Source organism: Plectropomus leopardus, chromosome 19 (genome assembly GCF_026936395.1).
Source record: "Plectropomus leopardus strain MGB_pleo_1.0 chromosome 19, ASM2693639v1, whole genome shotgun sequence".
Classification (NCBI taxonomy): Eukaryota; Metazoa; Chordata; class Actinopteri; order Perciformes; family Serranidae; genus Plectropomus; species Plectropomus leopardus.
In genome coordinates, this window is record NC_142194.1 from 7,089,422 (window position 1) to 7,104,748 (window position 15,327).

Genomic DNA, 15,327 nt, shown 5'->3' on the forward strand with positions numbered 1-15,327 from the left:
ACAGCCGTGATAAATTGTTGTTAAATGGGATGGTAAAGGGCATGTGGTGTCACTGTGACAGAATCAGCTAAGGTTTCTCTCTGAGTAACAGGGTTACAACCTTGTGCTGAAACTTGAATGTTGATAGATTTGCAGGGGGTTTGGCTCAAAACAGCATACACAGAAAAGGAGATTTGAAATGCATCTCGGATACTCTTACAAAATAAAATAGGACATGACTATGTAGAGAACAAAACTGAACTAAAGGCTTCTGTTGACTAGATCAGTGGTTTCCTATCAAGGGGTCAAAAGACAAATCTGTGGGATTGTAAGAGGAGGAACAGGATAAGACTAAAGCAAAAACATATTTCTGCTAGACAATTGTAATCATATTTTGAGGCTTTCCTTAAATCTTGCTCTATTGTGAGCTATGGTATAACCACACATGAGCGAAATTAACACCAGCAAGTATTCGCCTCCCTTTTACTTCCATTTAGTGCAAGCAGAGGGGCCACTAAAATATTTGCATGCTATGACAAAGCAAATTTGCATCCACTTTGGTGAACTCTGCCCAGCAAAGTCACAGCCTCAGCCAGTAGCAAAGAAGTATGTTGTAAAGGAGATGTTGGTTGTTGCTGTTTCTAACCAGCAGCTTTTGTATGATGTTGGCAATGAAATAAACACTCTGCCCAACATAGGAGGTGCTGCCTGGCAAGCAGTGAATCCGTAGACAGGAATAGAGTGAAAGAAAATATATATAATATCATATTTCACACTAATTATTAGCAAGCTTGCTTTCAGTGTCTGTCAAACCCAACACTGCCCACATGCAGGATCCAAAATGTATATCCGCCAAGCAGCAAGTGCAGGTTGATTTTCTGTTTGGTGCATATATTTTGGAAGGCTGACTGCCATATTGATGGGTAAATGTTTGTATTACCAGAATTTTGCTTCACATTTTGCTCAGGTTTGTATGTATATGTGACACGCAGGCAGTTGATTAATATGCTTGGCCAGTCCTCTTGGCTAGTGAGGCAAAAAGTTAATTTTGGACACTGGTCACTTGCCTGCATTTGCTCATGTTTGACTGTACCCTCATGATGCGATCCATTTCAAGTCAGAAGTCGATATTTCTGAGTGGGTATTTCCGAAATCCAATCTGAAATCGTCCCAGTGCATCTGCTTGGGAAAGCATTGACTCCTGCAGCAAAATTATGTTTGTATGACGAGTTTCACAAGCATCAACAAAGGACCTACATTAATTACCATATTGCCATTAATAAAGAGAAAACGTGTAGACATGTTAATAGTCCTTCATGTCTTTACTGATTCCAAGAAGGTACAACAGCTCATGATTGTGTAAGCAGATTCTGAGCATAATAGTTTGAACCTCAGCCAAGAGTATAAAGTTGCAGAACCTGTGTTCATCTGTATTTACTTTAACGGCACGTTTTACAGTGCAAACACTACATTAACACAACGTCATTAAGACACTACGTAATTTAACTTGGTTCACTGTGTGTGCTTTTATGTTGCTGTTAAAAAGGTTTAACTTTATGTCCACAAACTTGGGTTAGATGGATCTTGACCTTCTGCCTTAGAATTCCAACACGAATGATCAATCTGTTGCAATTTTCCAAGACAGAGGTTGTTTTTTTAGATAACATTACCGCTGAAAATCTTTTCAAATGAACAAAGAAAAACAAATCTTTGGTTGACCTGGTAATAAATCTGAGATGCAGCTGAAAACGAAAAGCTCAGAGCAGACGTGGCTTTGATTTAAGAGACCACAAGCCACGAAGGTTGGAAACCACAGAACTAAATCACGGCCTTTTGCACAAGGAACCTCTGTCTCACGGATACTGATCTGATTAATTTGTCTCCCTTGATCGAAGTTCAAAGTCAAATATATCCCGCGAAATGCCTTAAGATTTCACACTGGATTCTGCTTCCATATAAAGTCTGTTCAAAGATTAACTCAAACACCCTGAGCATGATTTCTCTTCGAAGTTCGAAGACCTCGCTGCTTTCTTTGCAGGCGGGGTGAATCCTGTAATTGTCTGAGACAAAACAACTCTCCCCAGGGAGTTCAGCATAAACCCCGGTGACTTCTAGTATCAACAGCTGAAAAAAAAATACAAATCCGTCACCTTTGAAGTGATTAATACTTCACAGACACTGGGAGGCTTCACGGCTTTGGAGCTCTGGAGTGCATTACTGAAATGCTTCCACTAATGTAATAACATTTCAATAAGTGATGTTTTTTTTCACATTTTACAGCCGCCCTGTTGAATTTGACTCAGATATTTTATTTAGAGTGACAACTTTTTTTTTCTTATTATGTGTGTGTCCATTTTTTAAAATCCTCTAAATTCTGACATTTTTTTGGGTCGGTGAACATAGAGCAGGTGGAACTCTGAATTCAAACTTTTAGAGCCATTGAAAGTAACGATAAAGTTTCACTGGGTCTAGCGTTCTGCTGCTCTGTCTGTGCCAAGAGTACGCTCTGTGCTCCGAGAATGTGTTGAAATGCATGACCAAATGGTAAATTTATTCTTGCAGTGCTCCTGGTGAATAGTCCAGCTCCAAAAATAGAAAATCTATCAATCTTGCTTGGAAAACACTATAATCAATTTTTCCCCAAAAAATCATCAGTCTGTCTCAAAGCATGCTAACATGCTTTTTTCTGCTTTTCTGCAGGCCATCCAATTGCAAATGCCAAAAGACGCTCCAATAATTCCCTGCCGGCTTCCAACAGAGCCCGGGATAAAGGTGGGTGGATTGCTGAGGCTGCAAACAATTTACATAGGCATTTCCTGAGGCATGGGAAACAACAAGAGCACACAACAAACTGTAAGTTATCACATCTGACTCCGGTTAACTAATTTCTTCTTTTAAATAAAGTGAAAACTTTACGCTCCATGCATTAACTTTCTGAAACCTGGATCAACTTTTTTTCTGCTGCATTCAGAAGCTTTTCACAATTATTGGAAATTTGCAAGAAATTTGTTGATTTAGAAAATTATTTTTAAAAAGCTAGGGAAAAAAATCAATTACCATAATTATATATTTCAAATTATGTTACAGAATGTTTTTATCAGTTTAAGCACTTTTTCAAGTAATTTCCTTGTTTTTTTACTTTCTTTTTTCTAATTAAAAAAAATAAAAAATATTGTATTTCTTACTAATTTATATCAAAATTTCGGGTCATTTCTTCTTTTGTTGCTTCTCATGTTTTAAAGAACTGAAGCCAATTAGCTCAGGTTTCAGAGGGTTAATTATAGACTATATCGAAAAGCTAGCTGGTGGTATAAATGGATAACAGCGTCTCGTCCCTCAGCGTCGTCACTTGTTGCTTGGGCAGCTGCCATGCTGAAATGTGTGTAACTGTAAATCTGCAAATTGCTAATTGTGCTAACTTTCAGGTTACTTTCATGTACTTTTTTTCTTGTTTATTACTAATTTTTGGGTCATTTCTTCTTAAGTTGCTCACTCCAAACTTCCCATGTTTTTGAAACTTTCAAAGAGTTAAACCTCCACATAAAAACAAATCCACACACACAATACAATGCTCACTCAAGGTTGAGTCACATGGAAATTAGTTGGCTTATACTTAAATGAAGTTGTGAAACTGCCTGAAGATAGTGTTTTCATGAGAGTGCAAAATGAGTCTAACTGCCTCTCCCCAACCCCCACTCCTGCACACCCTCTATTCCAGTATAAAGCTGTAATGACCTCAGCGCAGTCAGTCGGGCAGGTAGCCAGCTTCCTCACTACGCAGCGGCAGTATTCTCCAGAGCCTCCATTGCACAAAAAAAGCTCAGTCAGTCAGAGATGACACACACATGCTCCCCTCCCCTCTGACTCTGCAGCGCACACAATAGATCTTGATGGAGAGATATCTGCCTGGCAGCTCTGGAGAAGTCATACAATAAGGAGCTGAAAGGCCTGGAGTGTGTGTGATAATGCATCGCTTTAGTGACTGGGAAAGACAGAAAAGCAAGCTTGGAAAAGTGGCGCTGCTGGCTTGGTGATAGTGATCAGGCAGTCTGGGCTTGGCCTGAATCTCTCCAGTTGCTTAATTTTGCTTTAACATAGAGCTAAAAATAAGTGTTGGGTAGATGATTCATCAAGTGAAATGACAAGCTGTTATTAGGGTGTGGTTGTGTGTTTGTGAGTGTAGGAGGGGGTCAAAGGGCAACAGTCAACACCACAGCCAGGCCCATTAGTCAGTATGTCCCCATGCTTTTCTGTCCAGACTGGTGCTTTAACAAGACTTGATTACAGACGATGAGCACTGAATAATTAAATAGAGTGTTATAAAATGGGCCTCCACACTTTATGGTCAGTGTAGTTAAAGACAAGCACACACTTATTCGGCCTTCGATCGGAGCATGATGAATGAGGCCGGGCAGGTTTACGGCCACGGTGGAAATTCTGGAGTAAATTAGCCAGTTCATCAGGCATGATGAGGCATGACAGGCAAGTGCCAGGTCTGTAAACACAAACAGGAACAACTCTCTAATGACGCGGGAAAGTGGACAAATTTGGGAGTGAGAGATGAGGTGAAAGTGGCCGTGTAGCTTGTTGAGCTCTTGGTAGATTCCCAGAGAGTTTACTGTGCTTTGTGTTCCCATAACAGAGTATTAATGTTACGTAACTCTCAGTGAAGAGAACTGATGCTTTTAGGTCCATCTGGCCGCTCTGATTAAACCATATCCTGTCCTGTAGCTCAAAATAGTTATTTGGGACACTTATTTCAGACACTGCAACCTAGTTCCCACTTGTGTATATATGAAAACTGAAGGTTTTAGGGACTGTTCATTATTAGTGAGAGCGGAGGGTGGTGTAAAGTGAAATATGGTTATTTATGACTACCCCAGTCACCCAAGGAGGCTTAAAGCAAAATATTAGTAGCTATGAGGAGGGTAATGATTAGTGTTAAAGCGGTATACCGATTTCAAAATATAGCATTAAAATTAAATTAAATATAGCATATAAAAATTGACATTTATTACCTTGTACATCTGATCATTTACAATGTTGAAAAAATGCAACTGGACAGAAGCTCTCACATCTTCTTTTAGTTATTTTCAAGGGGAAACTTTTTCCACATACTTCCACTGAAAATAAAAGTCATCTCACACTGACATTACAGTGAGAAAACAGTTGTTCAGCCAAACAAAAAAAAAACATCCTGTTTTCATTCCTTAGAGGATCATTGTTACTTATAATAATAATAAAAAATCTATAATACTGTGATAGGTATTTTATGAGATGGTTATTGTATTGTAAAAAAAAAACTCATAACATTGCAACATTCACACCTCTGCTGCCCCTATGCCATGATAAATACAGCACAGTCCCTTAGTCATGTGTAATTTGTGAATCCAGAGGTCTGTGGACCCTTGAGGACTCCTAGTGGGGATCCTCAATGTGATATAGTTTACTGTCATTGCTGTTTATTGCTCCTCCAATCAGCCTATTATGGCCTTGCCTCTAAAACGGATAATTCTATAATTTCATGATGTATTATTTCATTTTTAAAACGGAGGATTGCTTGCTAAAGTAGTGCCTTTGTGCAAAATGTAATGTAATCTCATTTTTCTCTATTTGCAAATCCCACAACATTAGAAAAAAAGTTTGAGCTACTCTGCACAACTTCATTCATTCTGAGCTACAAAAGATACACCTAAGTGGTGACTTTCATCATGTAATGCTTGCCCTTTACTTTGTAGTCTGCCGGCTGATGGAGGACACAGAGGACGCCAGAGGGCTCATTGTTGTCTCTCCATATGGGACACCCAGGCGCTGATTGACCAAAGGTAGGTTTGACATTCAAATGAGATGCAGATTTCACACCGTTGTCTTTACTTCAACCTAAGTCTCTTTTCTAACACCACTGAATAGTCTGAAAACTCAATGAGGCAGCCTAACTATAGCCTGATAATTATAACACGTCGTCACTCGCAGTATAAATAAGTAATACAGCAGGGCATTATAGCTCAGTCAACTCTAAAATAATAAAGAAATGTTACCTTTCTTTACAGTCCCAGCGACGGAGAAGTTTCAGGTTATAGTCCACTCGGCTTTCCGTAAACAGGAGAAAAGCAACGCAGGAGAAAAAGCCTCCGTGTAACTACAAAGTCCTCGGCAGGAGAGTTGCGGCAGGACAGTTCCCTTGTTGGTGCTCCAGTGTCCGTTTAGTTTGCATGTGTGTGGCGCACAAAGCGGCCCTCCCTCCCCCTCCTCTCATGTGCCGGAGAGCACCACCTCCTGCTGCGGTTTAAAGGGACAGACGCCTTTTTATCCCCAACACAGCAAAAGAACATTTATCAGAGCTTCAGCTTGGTGGCGGCCAGGACAAATTGGCATAAAAGAAGTTCTTCAAACTGTTCTGTAAACTGCACACAGCATTAGGAAGTGCAAATGAATATTTCATAAATCTAAGAAATGTCCTAAAATCCTTGAAGTGAGCTAAAATTTTAGAAATGTTGTAAAATCCTAGTAATGTCCTGAAATCTAAGAAACTTCAGAAAATCCCAGAATTTTCCTAATGTTGTGAAACATCCTCACATCCTAGAGTCGTCCTAAAATACCAGAAATATGTTTAAATCCCAGATATGTCATAAATTCTAAGAAATGTCCAAAAATCCTAGATATGTGCTAAAATCCAAGAAATGTCCTAAAATCCAGAGCCATCCTTACATCATAGAGATGTCCTTAAATCTCAGAAATTGCCTTAAGTCAGAGAAATGTCATAAAATCCTAGGAACATCCTAAAATCCTATAAATGTCCTAAATTCATGAATACTCCCCACATCCCAGAAGTGTACTAAAGAACCGAAAATGTCCTAAAATCACAGAAAAATCCTAAAATCCAAGAAATGTGCTAAAATCCTAGAATTGTCCTAAAATTCTAGAAATGCCACATCCCAAGAAATGTCCTAAAATCACAAAACATCCTCATACCGAAGAGATATCCTAAATATGTGCTAAAATCCTCAAAATGTCCTAAAATCCTAGAAATGTCCTAAAATTGTGAAACATCCTCATACCCTGGGGATTTCTTAAAATCCCAGAAATATGCTAAAATTCTAGAAATGCCATAAATTCAGAGAAATGTCCAAAAATCCTAGAAATGTGCTGAAATCGTAGAAATGTCCCAAAATTGTAGGAATGTCTTTAAATCCTGAAAACATCCTCACGTCCTGGAGATGTCCTAAAATCTCAAAAATGTCCTAAAACCCTTGAAATGTTCCTAAATTCTCAAAATGACCAAAAATCCCCAAAAATGTGCTAAAATCCAAGAAATGGCCTAAAACCCTTGAAACATGCTAAAATTCTGGAATTGTGCTAAAATCCTAGATGTTTTTTGAAACCCTTAAAAACTCCTAAAATCCTAGAAATGTACTGAAATGCTAGAAATGTCTTAAAATTCTAGAAACTTTCTAAGACCTGACAAATGTCCTAAAATCCTAGAAATTACCTAAAATCGAACAAATGTCCTGAAATCCTAAAGACTTCCTAAAATCCTAGAAATGTCCTAAAATCCTAGAAATGTCCTAAAATCCTAGAAACATGTATGTGGCTGCTGTTTCTGGCGTCCTGTCATTTTGTCAAAGCGGTCCCAACGCAAAGTTGAGTATCCCTGCTGTAGCTATAAATTTGCTAAGGCAAAGATATAGTTAACTAAACTTAGCATAAACACTTAAAATAACTCACCTGGCTTTTTCCAAAGGTAACAAAATGCAGTTTGTTTCCTTTTGGCGCTGCCAGGCAACCATGACTCCAGGAAGTTACAGCCAAGAAAACTGCAGGAAGTCTTTGCCAATTTATAACTTTCAAGTTTTAAATTTTCTGCAGTCGTCGCTAAAAGCAGAATAAAAGCAGGTTGCAGGATGCTGAGGAAACTGCTCGGTATAATGGGCAACATCTCTCACCCCCTGCAGACCACGTCGGAGTCCTCTCGGAGCACCTTGATCCGTAGACTGCGACCACCGAGGAGCACCGCAGAACGCCACAGGAGGTCTTTTCTACCTGTGACCATCAAACTGTACAACTCAACAAACTGAGGCATACTTTGTGCAATAGTACTTATGTTAATGTGCAATTTTAAACTTTATTTCTTCTAACAATCTAACATTAGTATTAAACACTTTGTATTTTTTTCACTTATCTGATGCTCTGTTGTATTCTTCTTTCTCGACTGAAAAAATTCAGTATTCCGTATATGAAAATTTAGGAGACAATTGTGTGTTTTTACCTGTTTTAAGTGTTCGTTGTGAGGTACGTCATCGATGACATACCGAACTTCCATACATTATATGACTGCTCCCTGTCATTCAAAACCTAACAGATGTTTAATCCCCGTCTTTTATCTTTGCTGACTTTCCTGCCTCATGACTCTGCCACTTTCCTGACTTTCCTATTCCAGTCCCGTGCTTCATACTTTTTGACTCTTCTACTTAATCTGTTCTTATTACTGTTTTTGCCTCTTATACTCTCATCCTTTACCTTCACTCAACTTCCTGTCTCTCAACTCAACTTCCTGTCCCTTGACTGCAGTCCAATATCTCTTTTTGCTTACGAAGGTTCCTAACTGAGTGAGATGAGCCGAAAGTACCTGAGCGGCTGCCATGATGAGAGCTGTTTGAATTCTCCTGATATTAAGGAAAAGTGCGTCAATGCTTCCCTTGTACTCTAAATTTTTTCAACATTCTAAATCTTGGTGTTTTTGGCAGTTTTTGCAACTTTAAATGCTATGGCATGTCTCAACACGCTGTTTGAGGCTGTTTTTGGGACATGTCAATTTGGACCTTTTTTCCATACTATAGCCTTGCCTTTTCGGTCATTTTTTCAACATTCTAAATGTTGGTGTTTTGGGCCGTTTTTACAGCTTTAAATGCTATAGCGTGTCTCAACACGCTATTTAATGCTGTTTGGAGGTGTTTTCAGCTGTTTTTGGGACATGTCAATTTTGAACTTTTTTCCATACTATAGCCTTGCCTTTTTGGTCATTTTTTCAACGTTCTAAATCTTGTTTTTTTTGGCAATTTTTGCAGCTTTTAATGCTATAGCATGTCTTTATATGCTGTTTTATGCTGTTTAGAGGTGTTTCCAGCTGTTTTTGGGACATGTCAATTTTGAACTTTTTTCCATACTATAGCCTTGCCTCTTCGGTCATTTTTTCAACGTTCCAAATCTTGGTGTTTTTGGCAGTTTTTGCAGCTTTTAATGCTATAGCGTGTCTTTATACGCTGTTTTATGTTAAATAGAGGTGTTTCCAGCTGTTTTTGGGACATGTCAATTTTGAACTTTTTTCCATACTATAGCCTTGCCTTTTCGGTCATTTTTTCAACATTCTAAATCTTGGTGTTTTTGGCCGTTTTTGCAACTTTAAATGCTATAGCGTGTCTCAACATGCTATTTAATGCTGTTTGGAGGTGTTTTCAACTGTTTGTGGGACATGTCAATTTTGAACTGTTTCCATACTATAGCCTTGCCTTTTCGGTCATTTTTTCAACGTTCTAAATCTTGGTGTTTTTGGCAGTTTTTGCAACTTTAAATGCTATAGCGTGTCTCAACATGCTATTTTATGCTGTTTAGAGGTGTTTCCAGCTGTTTTTGGGACATGTCAATTTTGAACTTTTTTCCATACTATAGCCTTGCCTCTTCGGTCATTTTTCAAGGTTCCAGATCTTGGGGTGTTTGGCAGGTGTAGCAACGTTAAAGGCTATGGCGGGTCTCAACACGCTATTTAATGCTGTTTAGAGGTGTTTCCAGCTGTTTTGGGACATGTCAATTTTGAACTTTTTCCATACTATAGCCTTGCCTTTTTCGGTCATTTTTTCAACATTCTAAATCTTGGTGTTTTTGGCAACTTTTACAATTTTAAATGCTATAGCGTGTCTCAACACGCTATTTTATGCTGTTTAGAGGTGTTTCCAGCACTTTTTGGGACATGTCAATTTTGAACTTTTTTCCATACTATGGCCTTGCCTTTTCGGTCATTTTTCGAACGTTCTAAATCTTTGTGTTTTTGGCAGTTTTTGCAACTTTAAATGCTATAGCGTGTCTAAACACGCTATTTCATGCTGTTTAGAGGTGTTTCCAGAACTTTTTGGGACATGTCAATTTTGAACTTTTTTCCATACTATAGCCTTGCCTTTTCGGTCATTTTTTCAAGGTTCTAAATCTTGGTGTTTTTGGCAGTTTTTGCAACTTTAAATGCTATAGCGTGTCTCAACATGCTATTTTATGCTGTTTAGAGGTGTTTCCAGCTGTTTTTGGGACATGTCAGTTTTGAACTTTTTCCATACTATAGCCTTGCCTTTTTCGGTCATTTTTCAACGTTCTAAATCTTGGTGTTTTTGGCAGTTTTGCAACTTTAAATGCTATAGCGTGTCTAAACACGCTATTTTATGCTGTTTAGAGGTGTTTCCAGCACTTTTGGGACATGTCAATTTTGAACATTTTTCCATACTATAGCCTTGCCTTTTCGGTCATTTTTTCAAGGTTCTAAATCTTGGTGTTTTTGGCAGTTTTTGCAACTTTAAATGCTATAGCGTGTCTCAACACGCTATTTAATGCTGTTTAGAGGTGTTTCCAGCTGTTTTTGGGACATGTCAATTTTGAACTTTTTTCCATACTATAGCCTTGCCTTTTCGGTCATTTTTTCAACATTCTAAATCTTGGTGTTTTTGGCAGCTTTTACAATTTTAAATGCTATAGCGTGTCTCAACACGCTATTTTATGCTGTTTAGAGGTGTTTCCAGCTGTTTTTGGGACATGTCAATTTTGAACTTTTTCCATACTATAGCCTTGCCTTTTCGGTCATTTTTCAACGTTCTAAATCTTGGTGTTTTTGGCAGTTTTTGCAACTTTAAATGCTATAGCGTGTCTAAACACGCGATTTTATGCTGTTTAGAGGTGTTTCCAGCTGTTTTTGGGACATGTCAATTTTGAACTTTTTTCCATACTATAGCCTTGCCTTTTCGGTCATTTTTTCAACGTTCTAAATCTTGGTGTTTTTGGCAGTTTTTGCAACTTTAAATGCTATAGCGTGTCTCAACATGCTATTTTATGCTGTTTAGAGGTGTTTCCAGCTGTTTTTGGGACATGTCAATTTTGAACTTTTTTCCATACTATAGCCTTGCCTCTTCGGTCATTTTTTCAACGTTCCAAATCTTGGTGTTTTTGGCAGTTTTTGCAACTTTAAATGCTATAGCGTGTCTCAACACGCTATTTAATGCTGTTTAGAGGTGTTTCCAGCTGTTTTTGGGACATGTCAATTTTGAACTTTTTTCCATACTATAGCCTTGCCTTTTCGGTCATTTTTTCAACGTTCTATATCTTGGTGTTTTTGGAAGTTTTTGTAACTTTGAATGCTATAGCGTGTCTAAACACGCTATTTTATGCTGTTTAGAGGTGTTTCCAGCTGTTTTTGGGACATGTCAATTTTGAACTTTTTTCCATACTATAGCCTTGCCTTTTCGGTCATTTTTCAACGTTCTAAATCTTGGTGTTTTTGGCAGTTTTTGCAACTTTAAATGCTATAGCGTGTCTCAACACGCTATTTTATGCTGTTTAGAGGTGTTTCCAGCTGTTTTTGGGACATGTCAATTTTGAACTTTTTTCCATACTATAGCCTTGCCTTTTCGGTCATTTTTTCAACATTCTAAATCTTGGTGTTTTTGGCACTTTTGCAACTTTAAATGCTATAGCGTGTCTAAACACGCTATTTTATGCTGTTTAGAGGTGTTTCCAGCTCTTTTTGGGACATGTCAATTTTGAACTTTTTTCCATACTATAGCCTTGCCTTTTCGGTCATTTTTTCAATGTTCTAAATCTTGGTGTTTTTGGCAGTTTTTGCAACTTTAAATGCTATAGCGTGTCTCAACACGCTATTTAATGCTGTTTAGAGGTGTTTCCAGCTGTTTTTGGGACATGTCAATTTTGAACTTTTTTCCATACTATAGCCTTGCCTTTTCGGTCATTTTTTCAACATTCTAAATCTTGGTGTTTTTGGCAGTTTTTGCAACTTTAAATGCTATAGCGTGTCTCAACACGCTATTTAATGCTGTTTAGAGGTGTTTCCAGCTTTTTCTGGGACATGTCAGTTTTGAACTTTTTTCCATACTATAGCCTTGCCTTTTCGGTCATTTTTTCAAGGTTCTAAATCTTGGTGTTTTTGGCAATTTTGCAATTTTAAATGTTATAGCGTGTCTCAACACGCTATTTTATGCTGTTTAGAGGTGTTTCCAGCTGTTTTTGGGACATGTCAATTTTGAACTTTTTCCATACTATAGCCTTGCCTTTTCGGTCATTTTTCAACGTTCTAAATCTTGGTGTTTTTGGCAGTTTTTGCAACTTTAAATGCTATAGCGTGTCTCAACACGCTATTTTATGCTGTTTAGAGGTGTTTCCAGCTCTTTTTGGGACATGTCAATTTTGAACATTTTTCCATACTATAGCCTTGCCTTTTCGGTCATTTTTTCAATGTTCTAAATCTTGGTGTTTTTGGCCGTTTTTGCAACTTTAAATGCTATAGCGTGTCTAAACACGCTATTTTATGCTGTTTAGAGGTGGTTCCAGCTGTTTTTGGGACATGTCAATTTTGAACTTTTTCCATACTATAGCCTTGCCTTTTCGGTCATTTTTTCAACGTTCTAAATCTTGGTGTTTTTGGCAGTTTTTGCAACTTTAAATGCTATAGCGTGTCTAAACACGCTATTTAATGCTGTTTAGAGGTGTTTCCAGCTGTTTTTGGGACATGTCAATTTTGAACTTTTTTCCATACTATAGCCTTGCCTTTTCGGTCATTTTTTCAACATTCTAAATCTTGGTGTTTTTGGCCGTTTTTGCAACTTTAAATGCTATAGCGTGTCTAAACACGCTATTTTATGCTGTTTAGAGGTGTTTCCAGCTGTTTTTGGGACATGTCAATTTTGAACTTTTTCCATACTATAGCCTTGCCTTTTCAGTCATTTTTCAACGTTCTAAATCTTGGTGTTTTGGCAGTTTTGCAACTTTAAATGCTATAGCGTGTCTAAACACGCTATTTAATGCTGTTTAGAGGTGTTTTCAGCTGTTTTTGGGACATGTCAATTTTGAACTTTTTTCCATACTATAGCCTTGCCTTTTCGGTCATTTTTTCAAGGTTCTAAATCTTGGTGTTTTTGGCAGTTTTTGCAGCTTTTAATGCTATAGCATGTCTCAACATGCTATTTAATGCTGTTTAGAGGTGTTTCCAGCACTTTTTGGGACATGTCAATTTTGAACTTTTTTCCATACTATAGCCTTGCCTTTTCGGTCATTTTTCAAGGTTCTAAATCTTGGTGTTTTTGGCAATTTTGCAATTTTAAATGCTATAGCGTGTCTCAACACGCTATTTTATGCTGTTTAGAGGTGTTTCCAGCTGTTTTGGGACATGTCAATTTTGAACTTTTTCCATACTATAGCCTTGCCTTTTCGGTCATTTTTCAACGTTCTAAATCTTGGTGTTTTTGGCAGTTTTGCAACTTTAAATGCTATAGCGTGTCTAAACACGCTATTTTATGCTGTTTAGAGGTGTTTCCAGCTGTTTTTGGGACATGTCAATTTTGAACTTTTTCCATACTATAGCCTTGCCTTTTTCGGTCATTTTTTCAAGGTTCTAAATCTTGGTGTTTTTGGCAGTTTTGCAACTTTAAATGCTATAGCGTGTCTCAACACGCTATTTTATGCTGTTTAGAGGTGTTTCCAGCTGTTTTTGGGACATGTCAATTTTGAACTTTTTCCATACTATAGCCTTGCCTTTTCGGTCATTTTTTCAACGTTCTAAATCTTGGTGTTTTTGGCAGTTTTTGCAACTTTAAATGCTATAGCGTGTCTAAACACGCTATTTTATGCTGTTTAGAGGTGTTTCCAGCTGTTTTTGGGACATGTCAATTTTGAACTTTTTCCATACTATAGCCTTGCCTTTTCGGTCATTTTTTCAACGTTCTAAATCTTGGTGTTTTTGGCAGTTTTTGCAACTTTAAATGCTATAGCGTGTCTAAACACGCTATTTTATGCTGTTTAGAGGTGTTTCCAGCTGTTTTTGGGACATGTCAATTTTGAACTTTTTTCCATACTATAGCCTTGCCTTTTCGGTCATTTTTCAAGGTTCTAAATCTTGGGTGTTTTGGCAGTTTTTGCAACTTTAAATGCTATAGCGTGTCTCAACACGCTATTTTATGCTGTTTAGAGGTGTTTCCAGCTGTTTTTGGGACATGTCAATTTTGAACTTTTTCCATACTATAGCCTTGCCTTTTCGGTCATTTTTTCAACGTTCTAAATCTTGGTGTTTTTGGCAGTTTTTGCAACTTTAAATGCTATAGCGTGTCTCAACACGCTATTTTATGCTGTTTAGAGGTGTTTCCAGCACTTTTTGGGACATGTCAATTTTGAACTTTTTTCCATACTATAGCCTTGCCTTTTCGGTCATTTTTTCAACGTTCTAAATCTTGGTGTTTTTGGCAGTTTTTGCAACTTTAAATGCTATAGCGTGTCTCAACACGCTATTTTATGCTGTTTAGAGGTGTTTCCAGCTGTTTTTGGGACATGTCAATTTTGAACTTTTTTCCATACTATAGCCTTGCCTTTTCGGTCATTTTTTCAACGTTCTAAATCTTGGTGTTTTTGGCTGTTTTTGCAACTTTAAATGCTATAGCGTGTCTAAACACGCTATTTTATGCTGTTTAGAGGTGTTTCCAGCACTTTTTGGGACATGTCAATTTTGAACTTTTTTCCATACTATAGCCTTGCCTTTTCGGTCATTTTTCAACGTTCTAAATCTTGGTGTTTTTGGCAGTTTTGCAACTTTAAATGCTATAGCGTGTCTAAACACGCTATTTTATGCTGTTTAGAGGTGTTTCCAGCTGTTTTTGGGACATGTCAATTTTGAACTTTTTTTCCATACTATAGCCTTGCCTTTTCGGTCATTTTTCAAGGTTCTAAATCTTGGTGTTTTTGGCAGTTTTTGCAACTTTAAATGCTATAGCGTGTCTCAACATGCTATTTTATGCTGTTTAGAGGTGTTTCCAGCTGTTTTTGGGACATGTCAATTTTGAACTTTTTTCCATACTATAGCCTTGCCTCTTCGGTCATTTTTTCAACGTTCCAAATCTTGGTGTTTTTGGCAGTTTTTGCAACTTTAAATGCTATAGCGTGTCTCAACACGCTATTTTATGCTGTTTAGAGGTGTTTCCAGCACTTTTTGGGACATGTCAATTTTGAACTTTTTTCCATACTATAGCCTTGCCTTTTCGGTCATTTTTTCAACGTTCTAAATCTTGGTGTTTTTGGCAGTTTTTGCAACTTTAA

General features: G+C 37.7%; 1 protein-coding gene and 1 long non-coding RNA gene across 2 annotated transcripts in view; one reads left to right on the forward strand and one right to left on the reverse strand.

Moving 5' to 3' along the window:
• Positions 1-6,182, reverse strand: part of cdc42ep4b (CDC42 effector protein (Rho GTPase binding) 4b) — a 31,489-nt gene extending 25,307 nt beyond the window's left edge. Inside the window, exon 1 of the mRNA XM_042507785.2 lies at positions 6,018-6,182. The gene's annotated coding sequence lies outside the window, so the exon portion shown is untranslated. The remainder of the gene's footprint in view (positions 1-6,017) is intronic.
• Positions 1-8,066, forward strand: part of LOC148186293 (uncharacterized) — a 154,093-nt gene extending 146,027 nt beyond the window's left edge. The window contains exons 6-8 of the long non-coding RNA XR_015774945.1: positions 2,680-2,751; positions 5,718-5,804; positions 7,932-8,066. This is a non-coding gene — a long non-coding RNA (uncharacterized LOC148186293). The remainder of the gene's footprint in view (positions 1-2,679; positions 2,752-5,717; positions 5,805-7,931) is intronic.
• Positions 8,067-15,327: the final 7,261 nt, after the last annotated feature.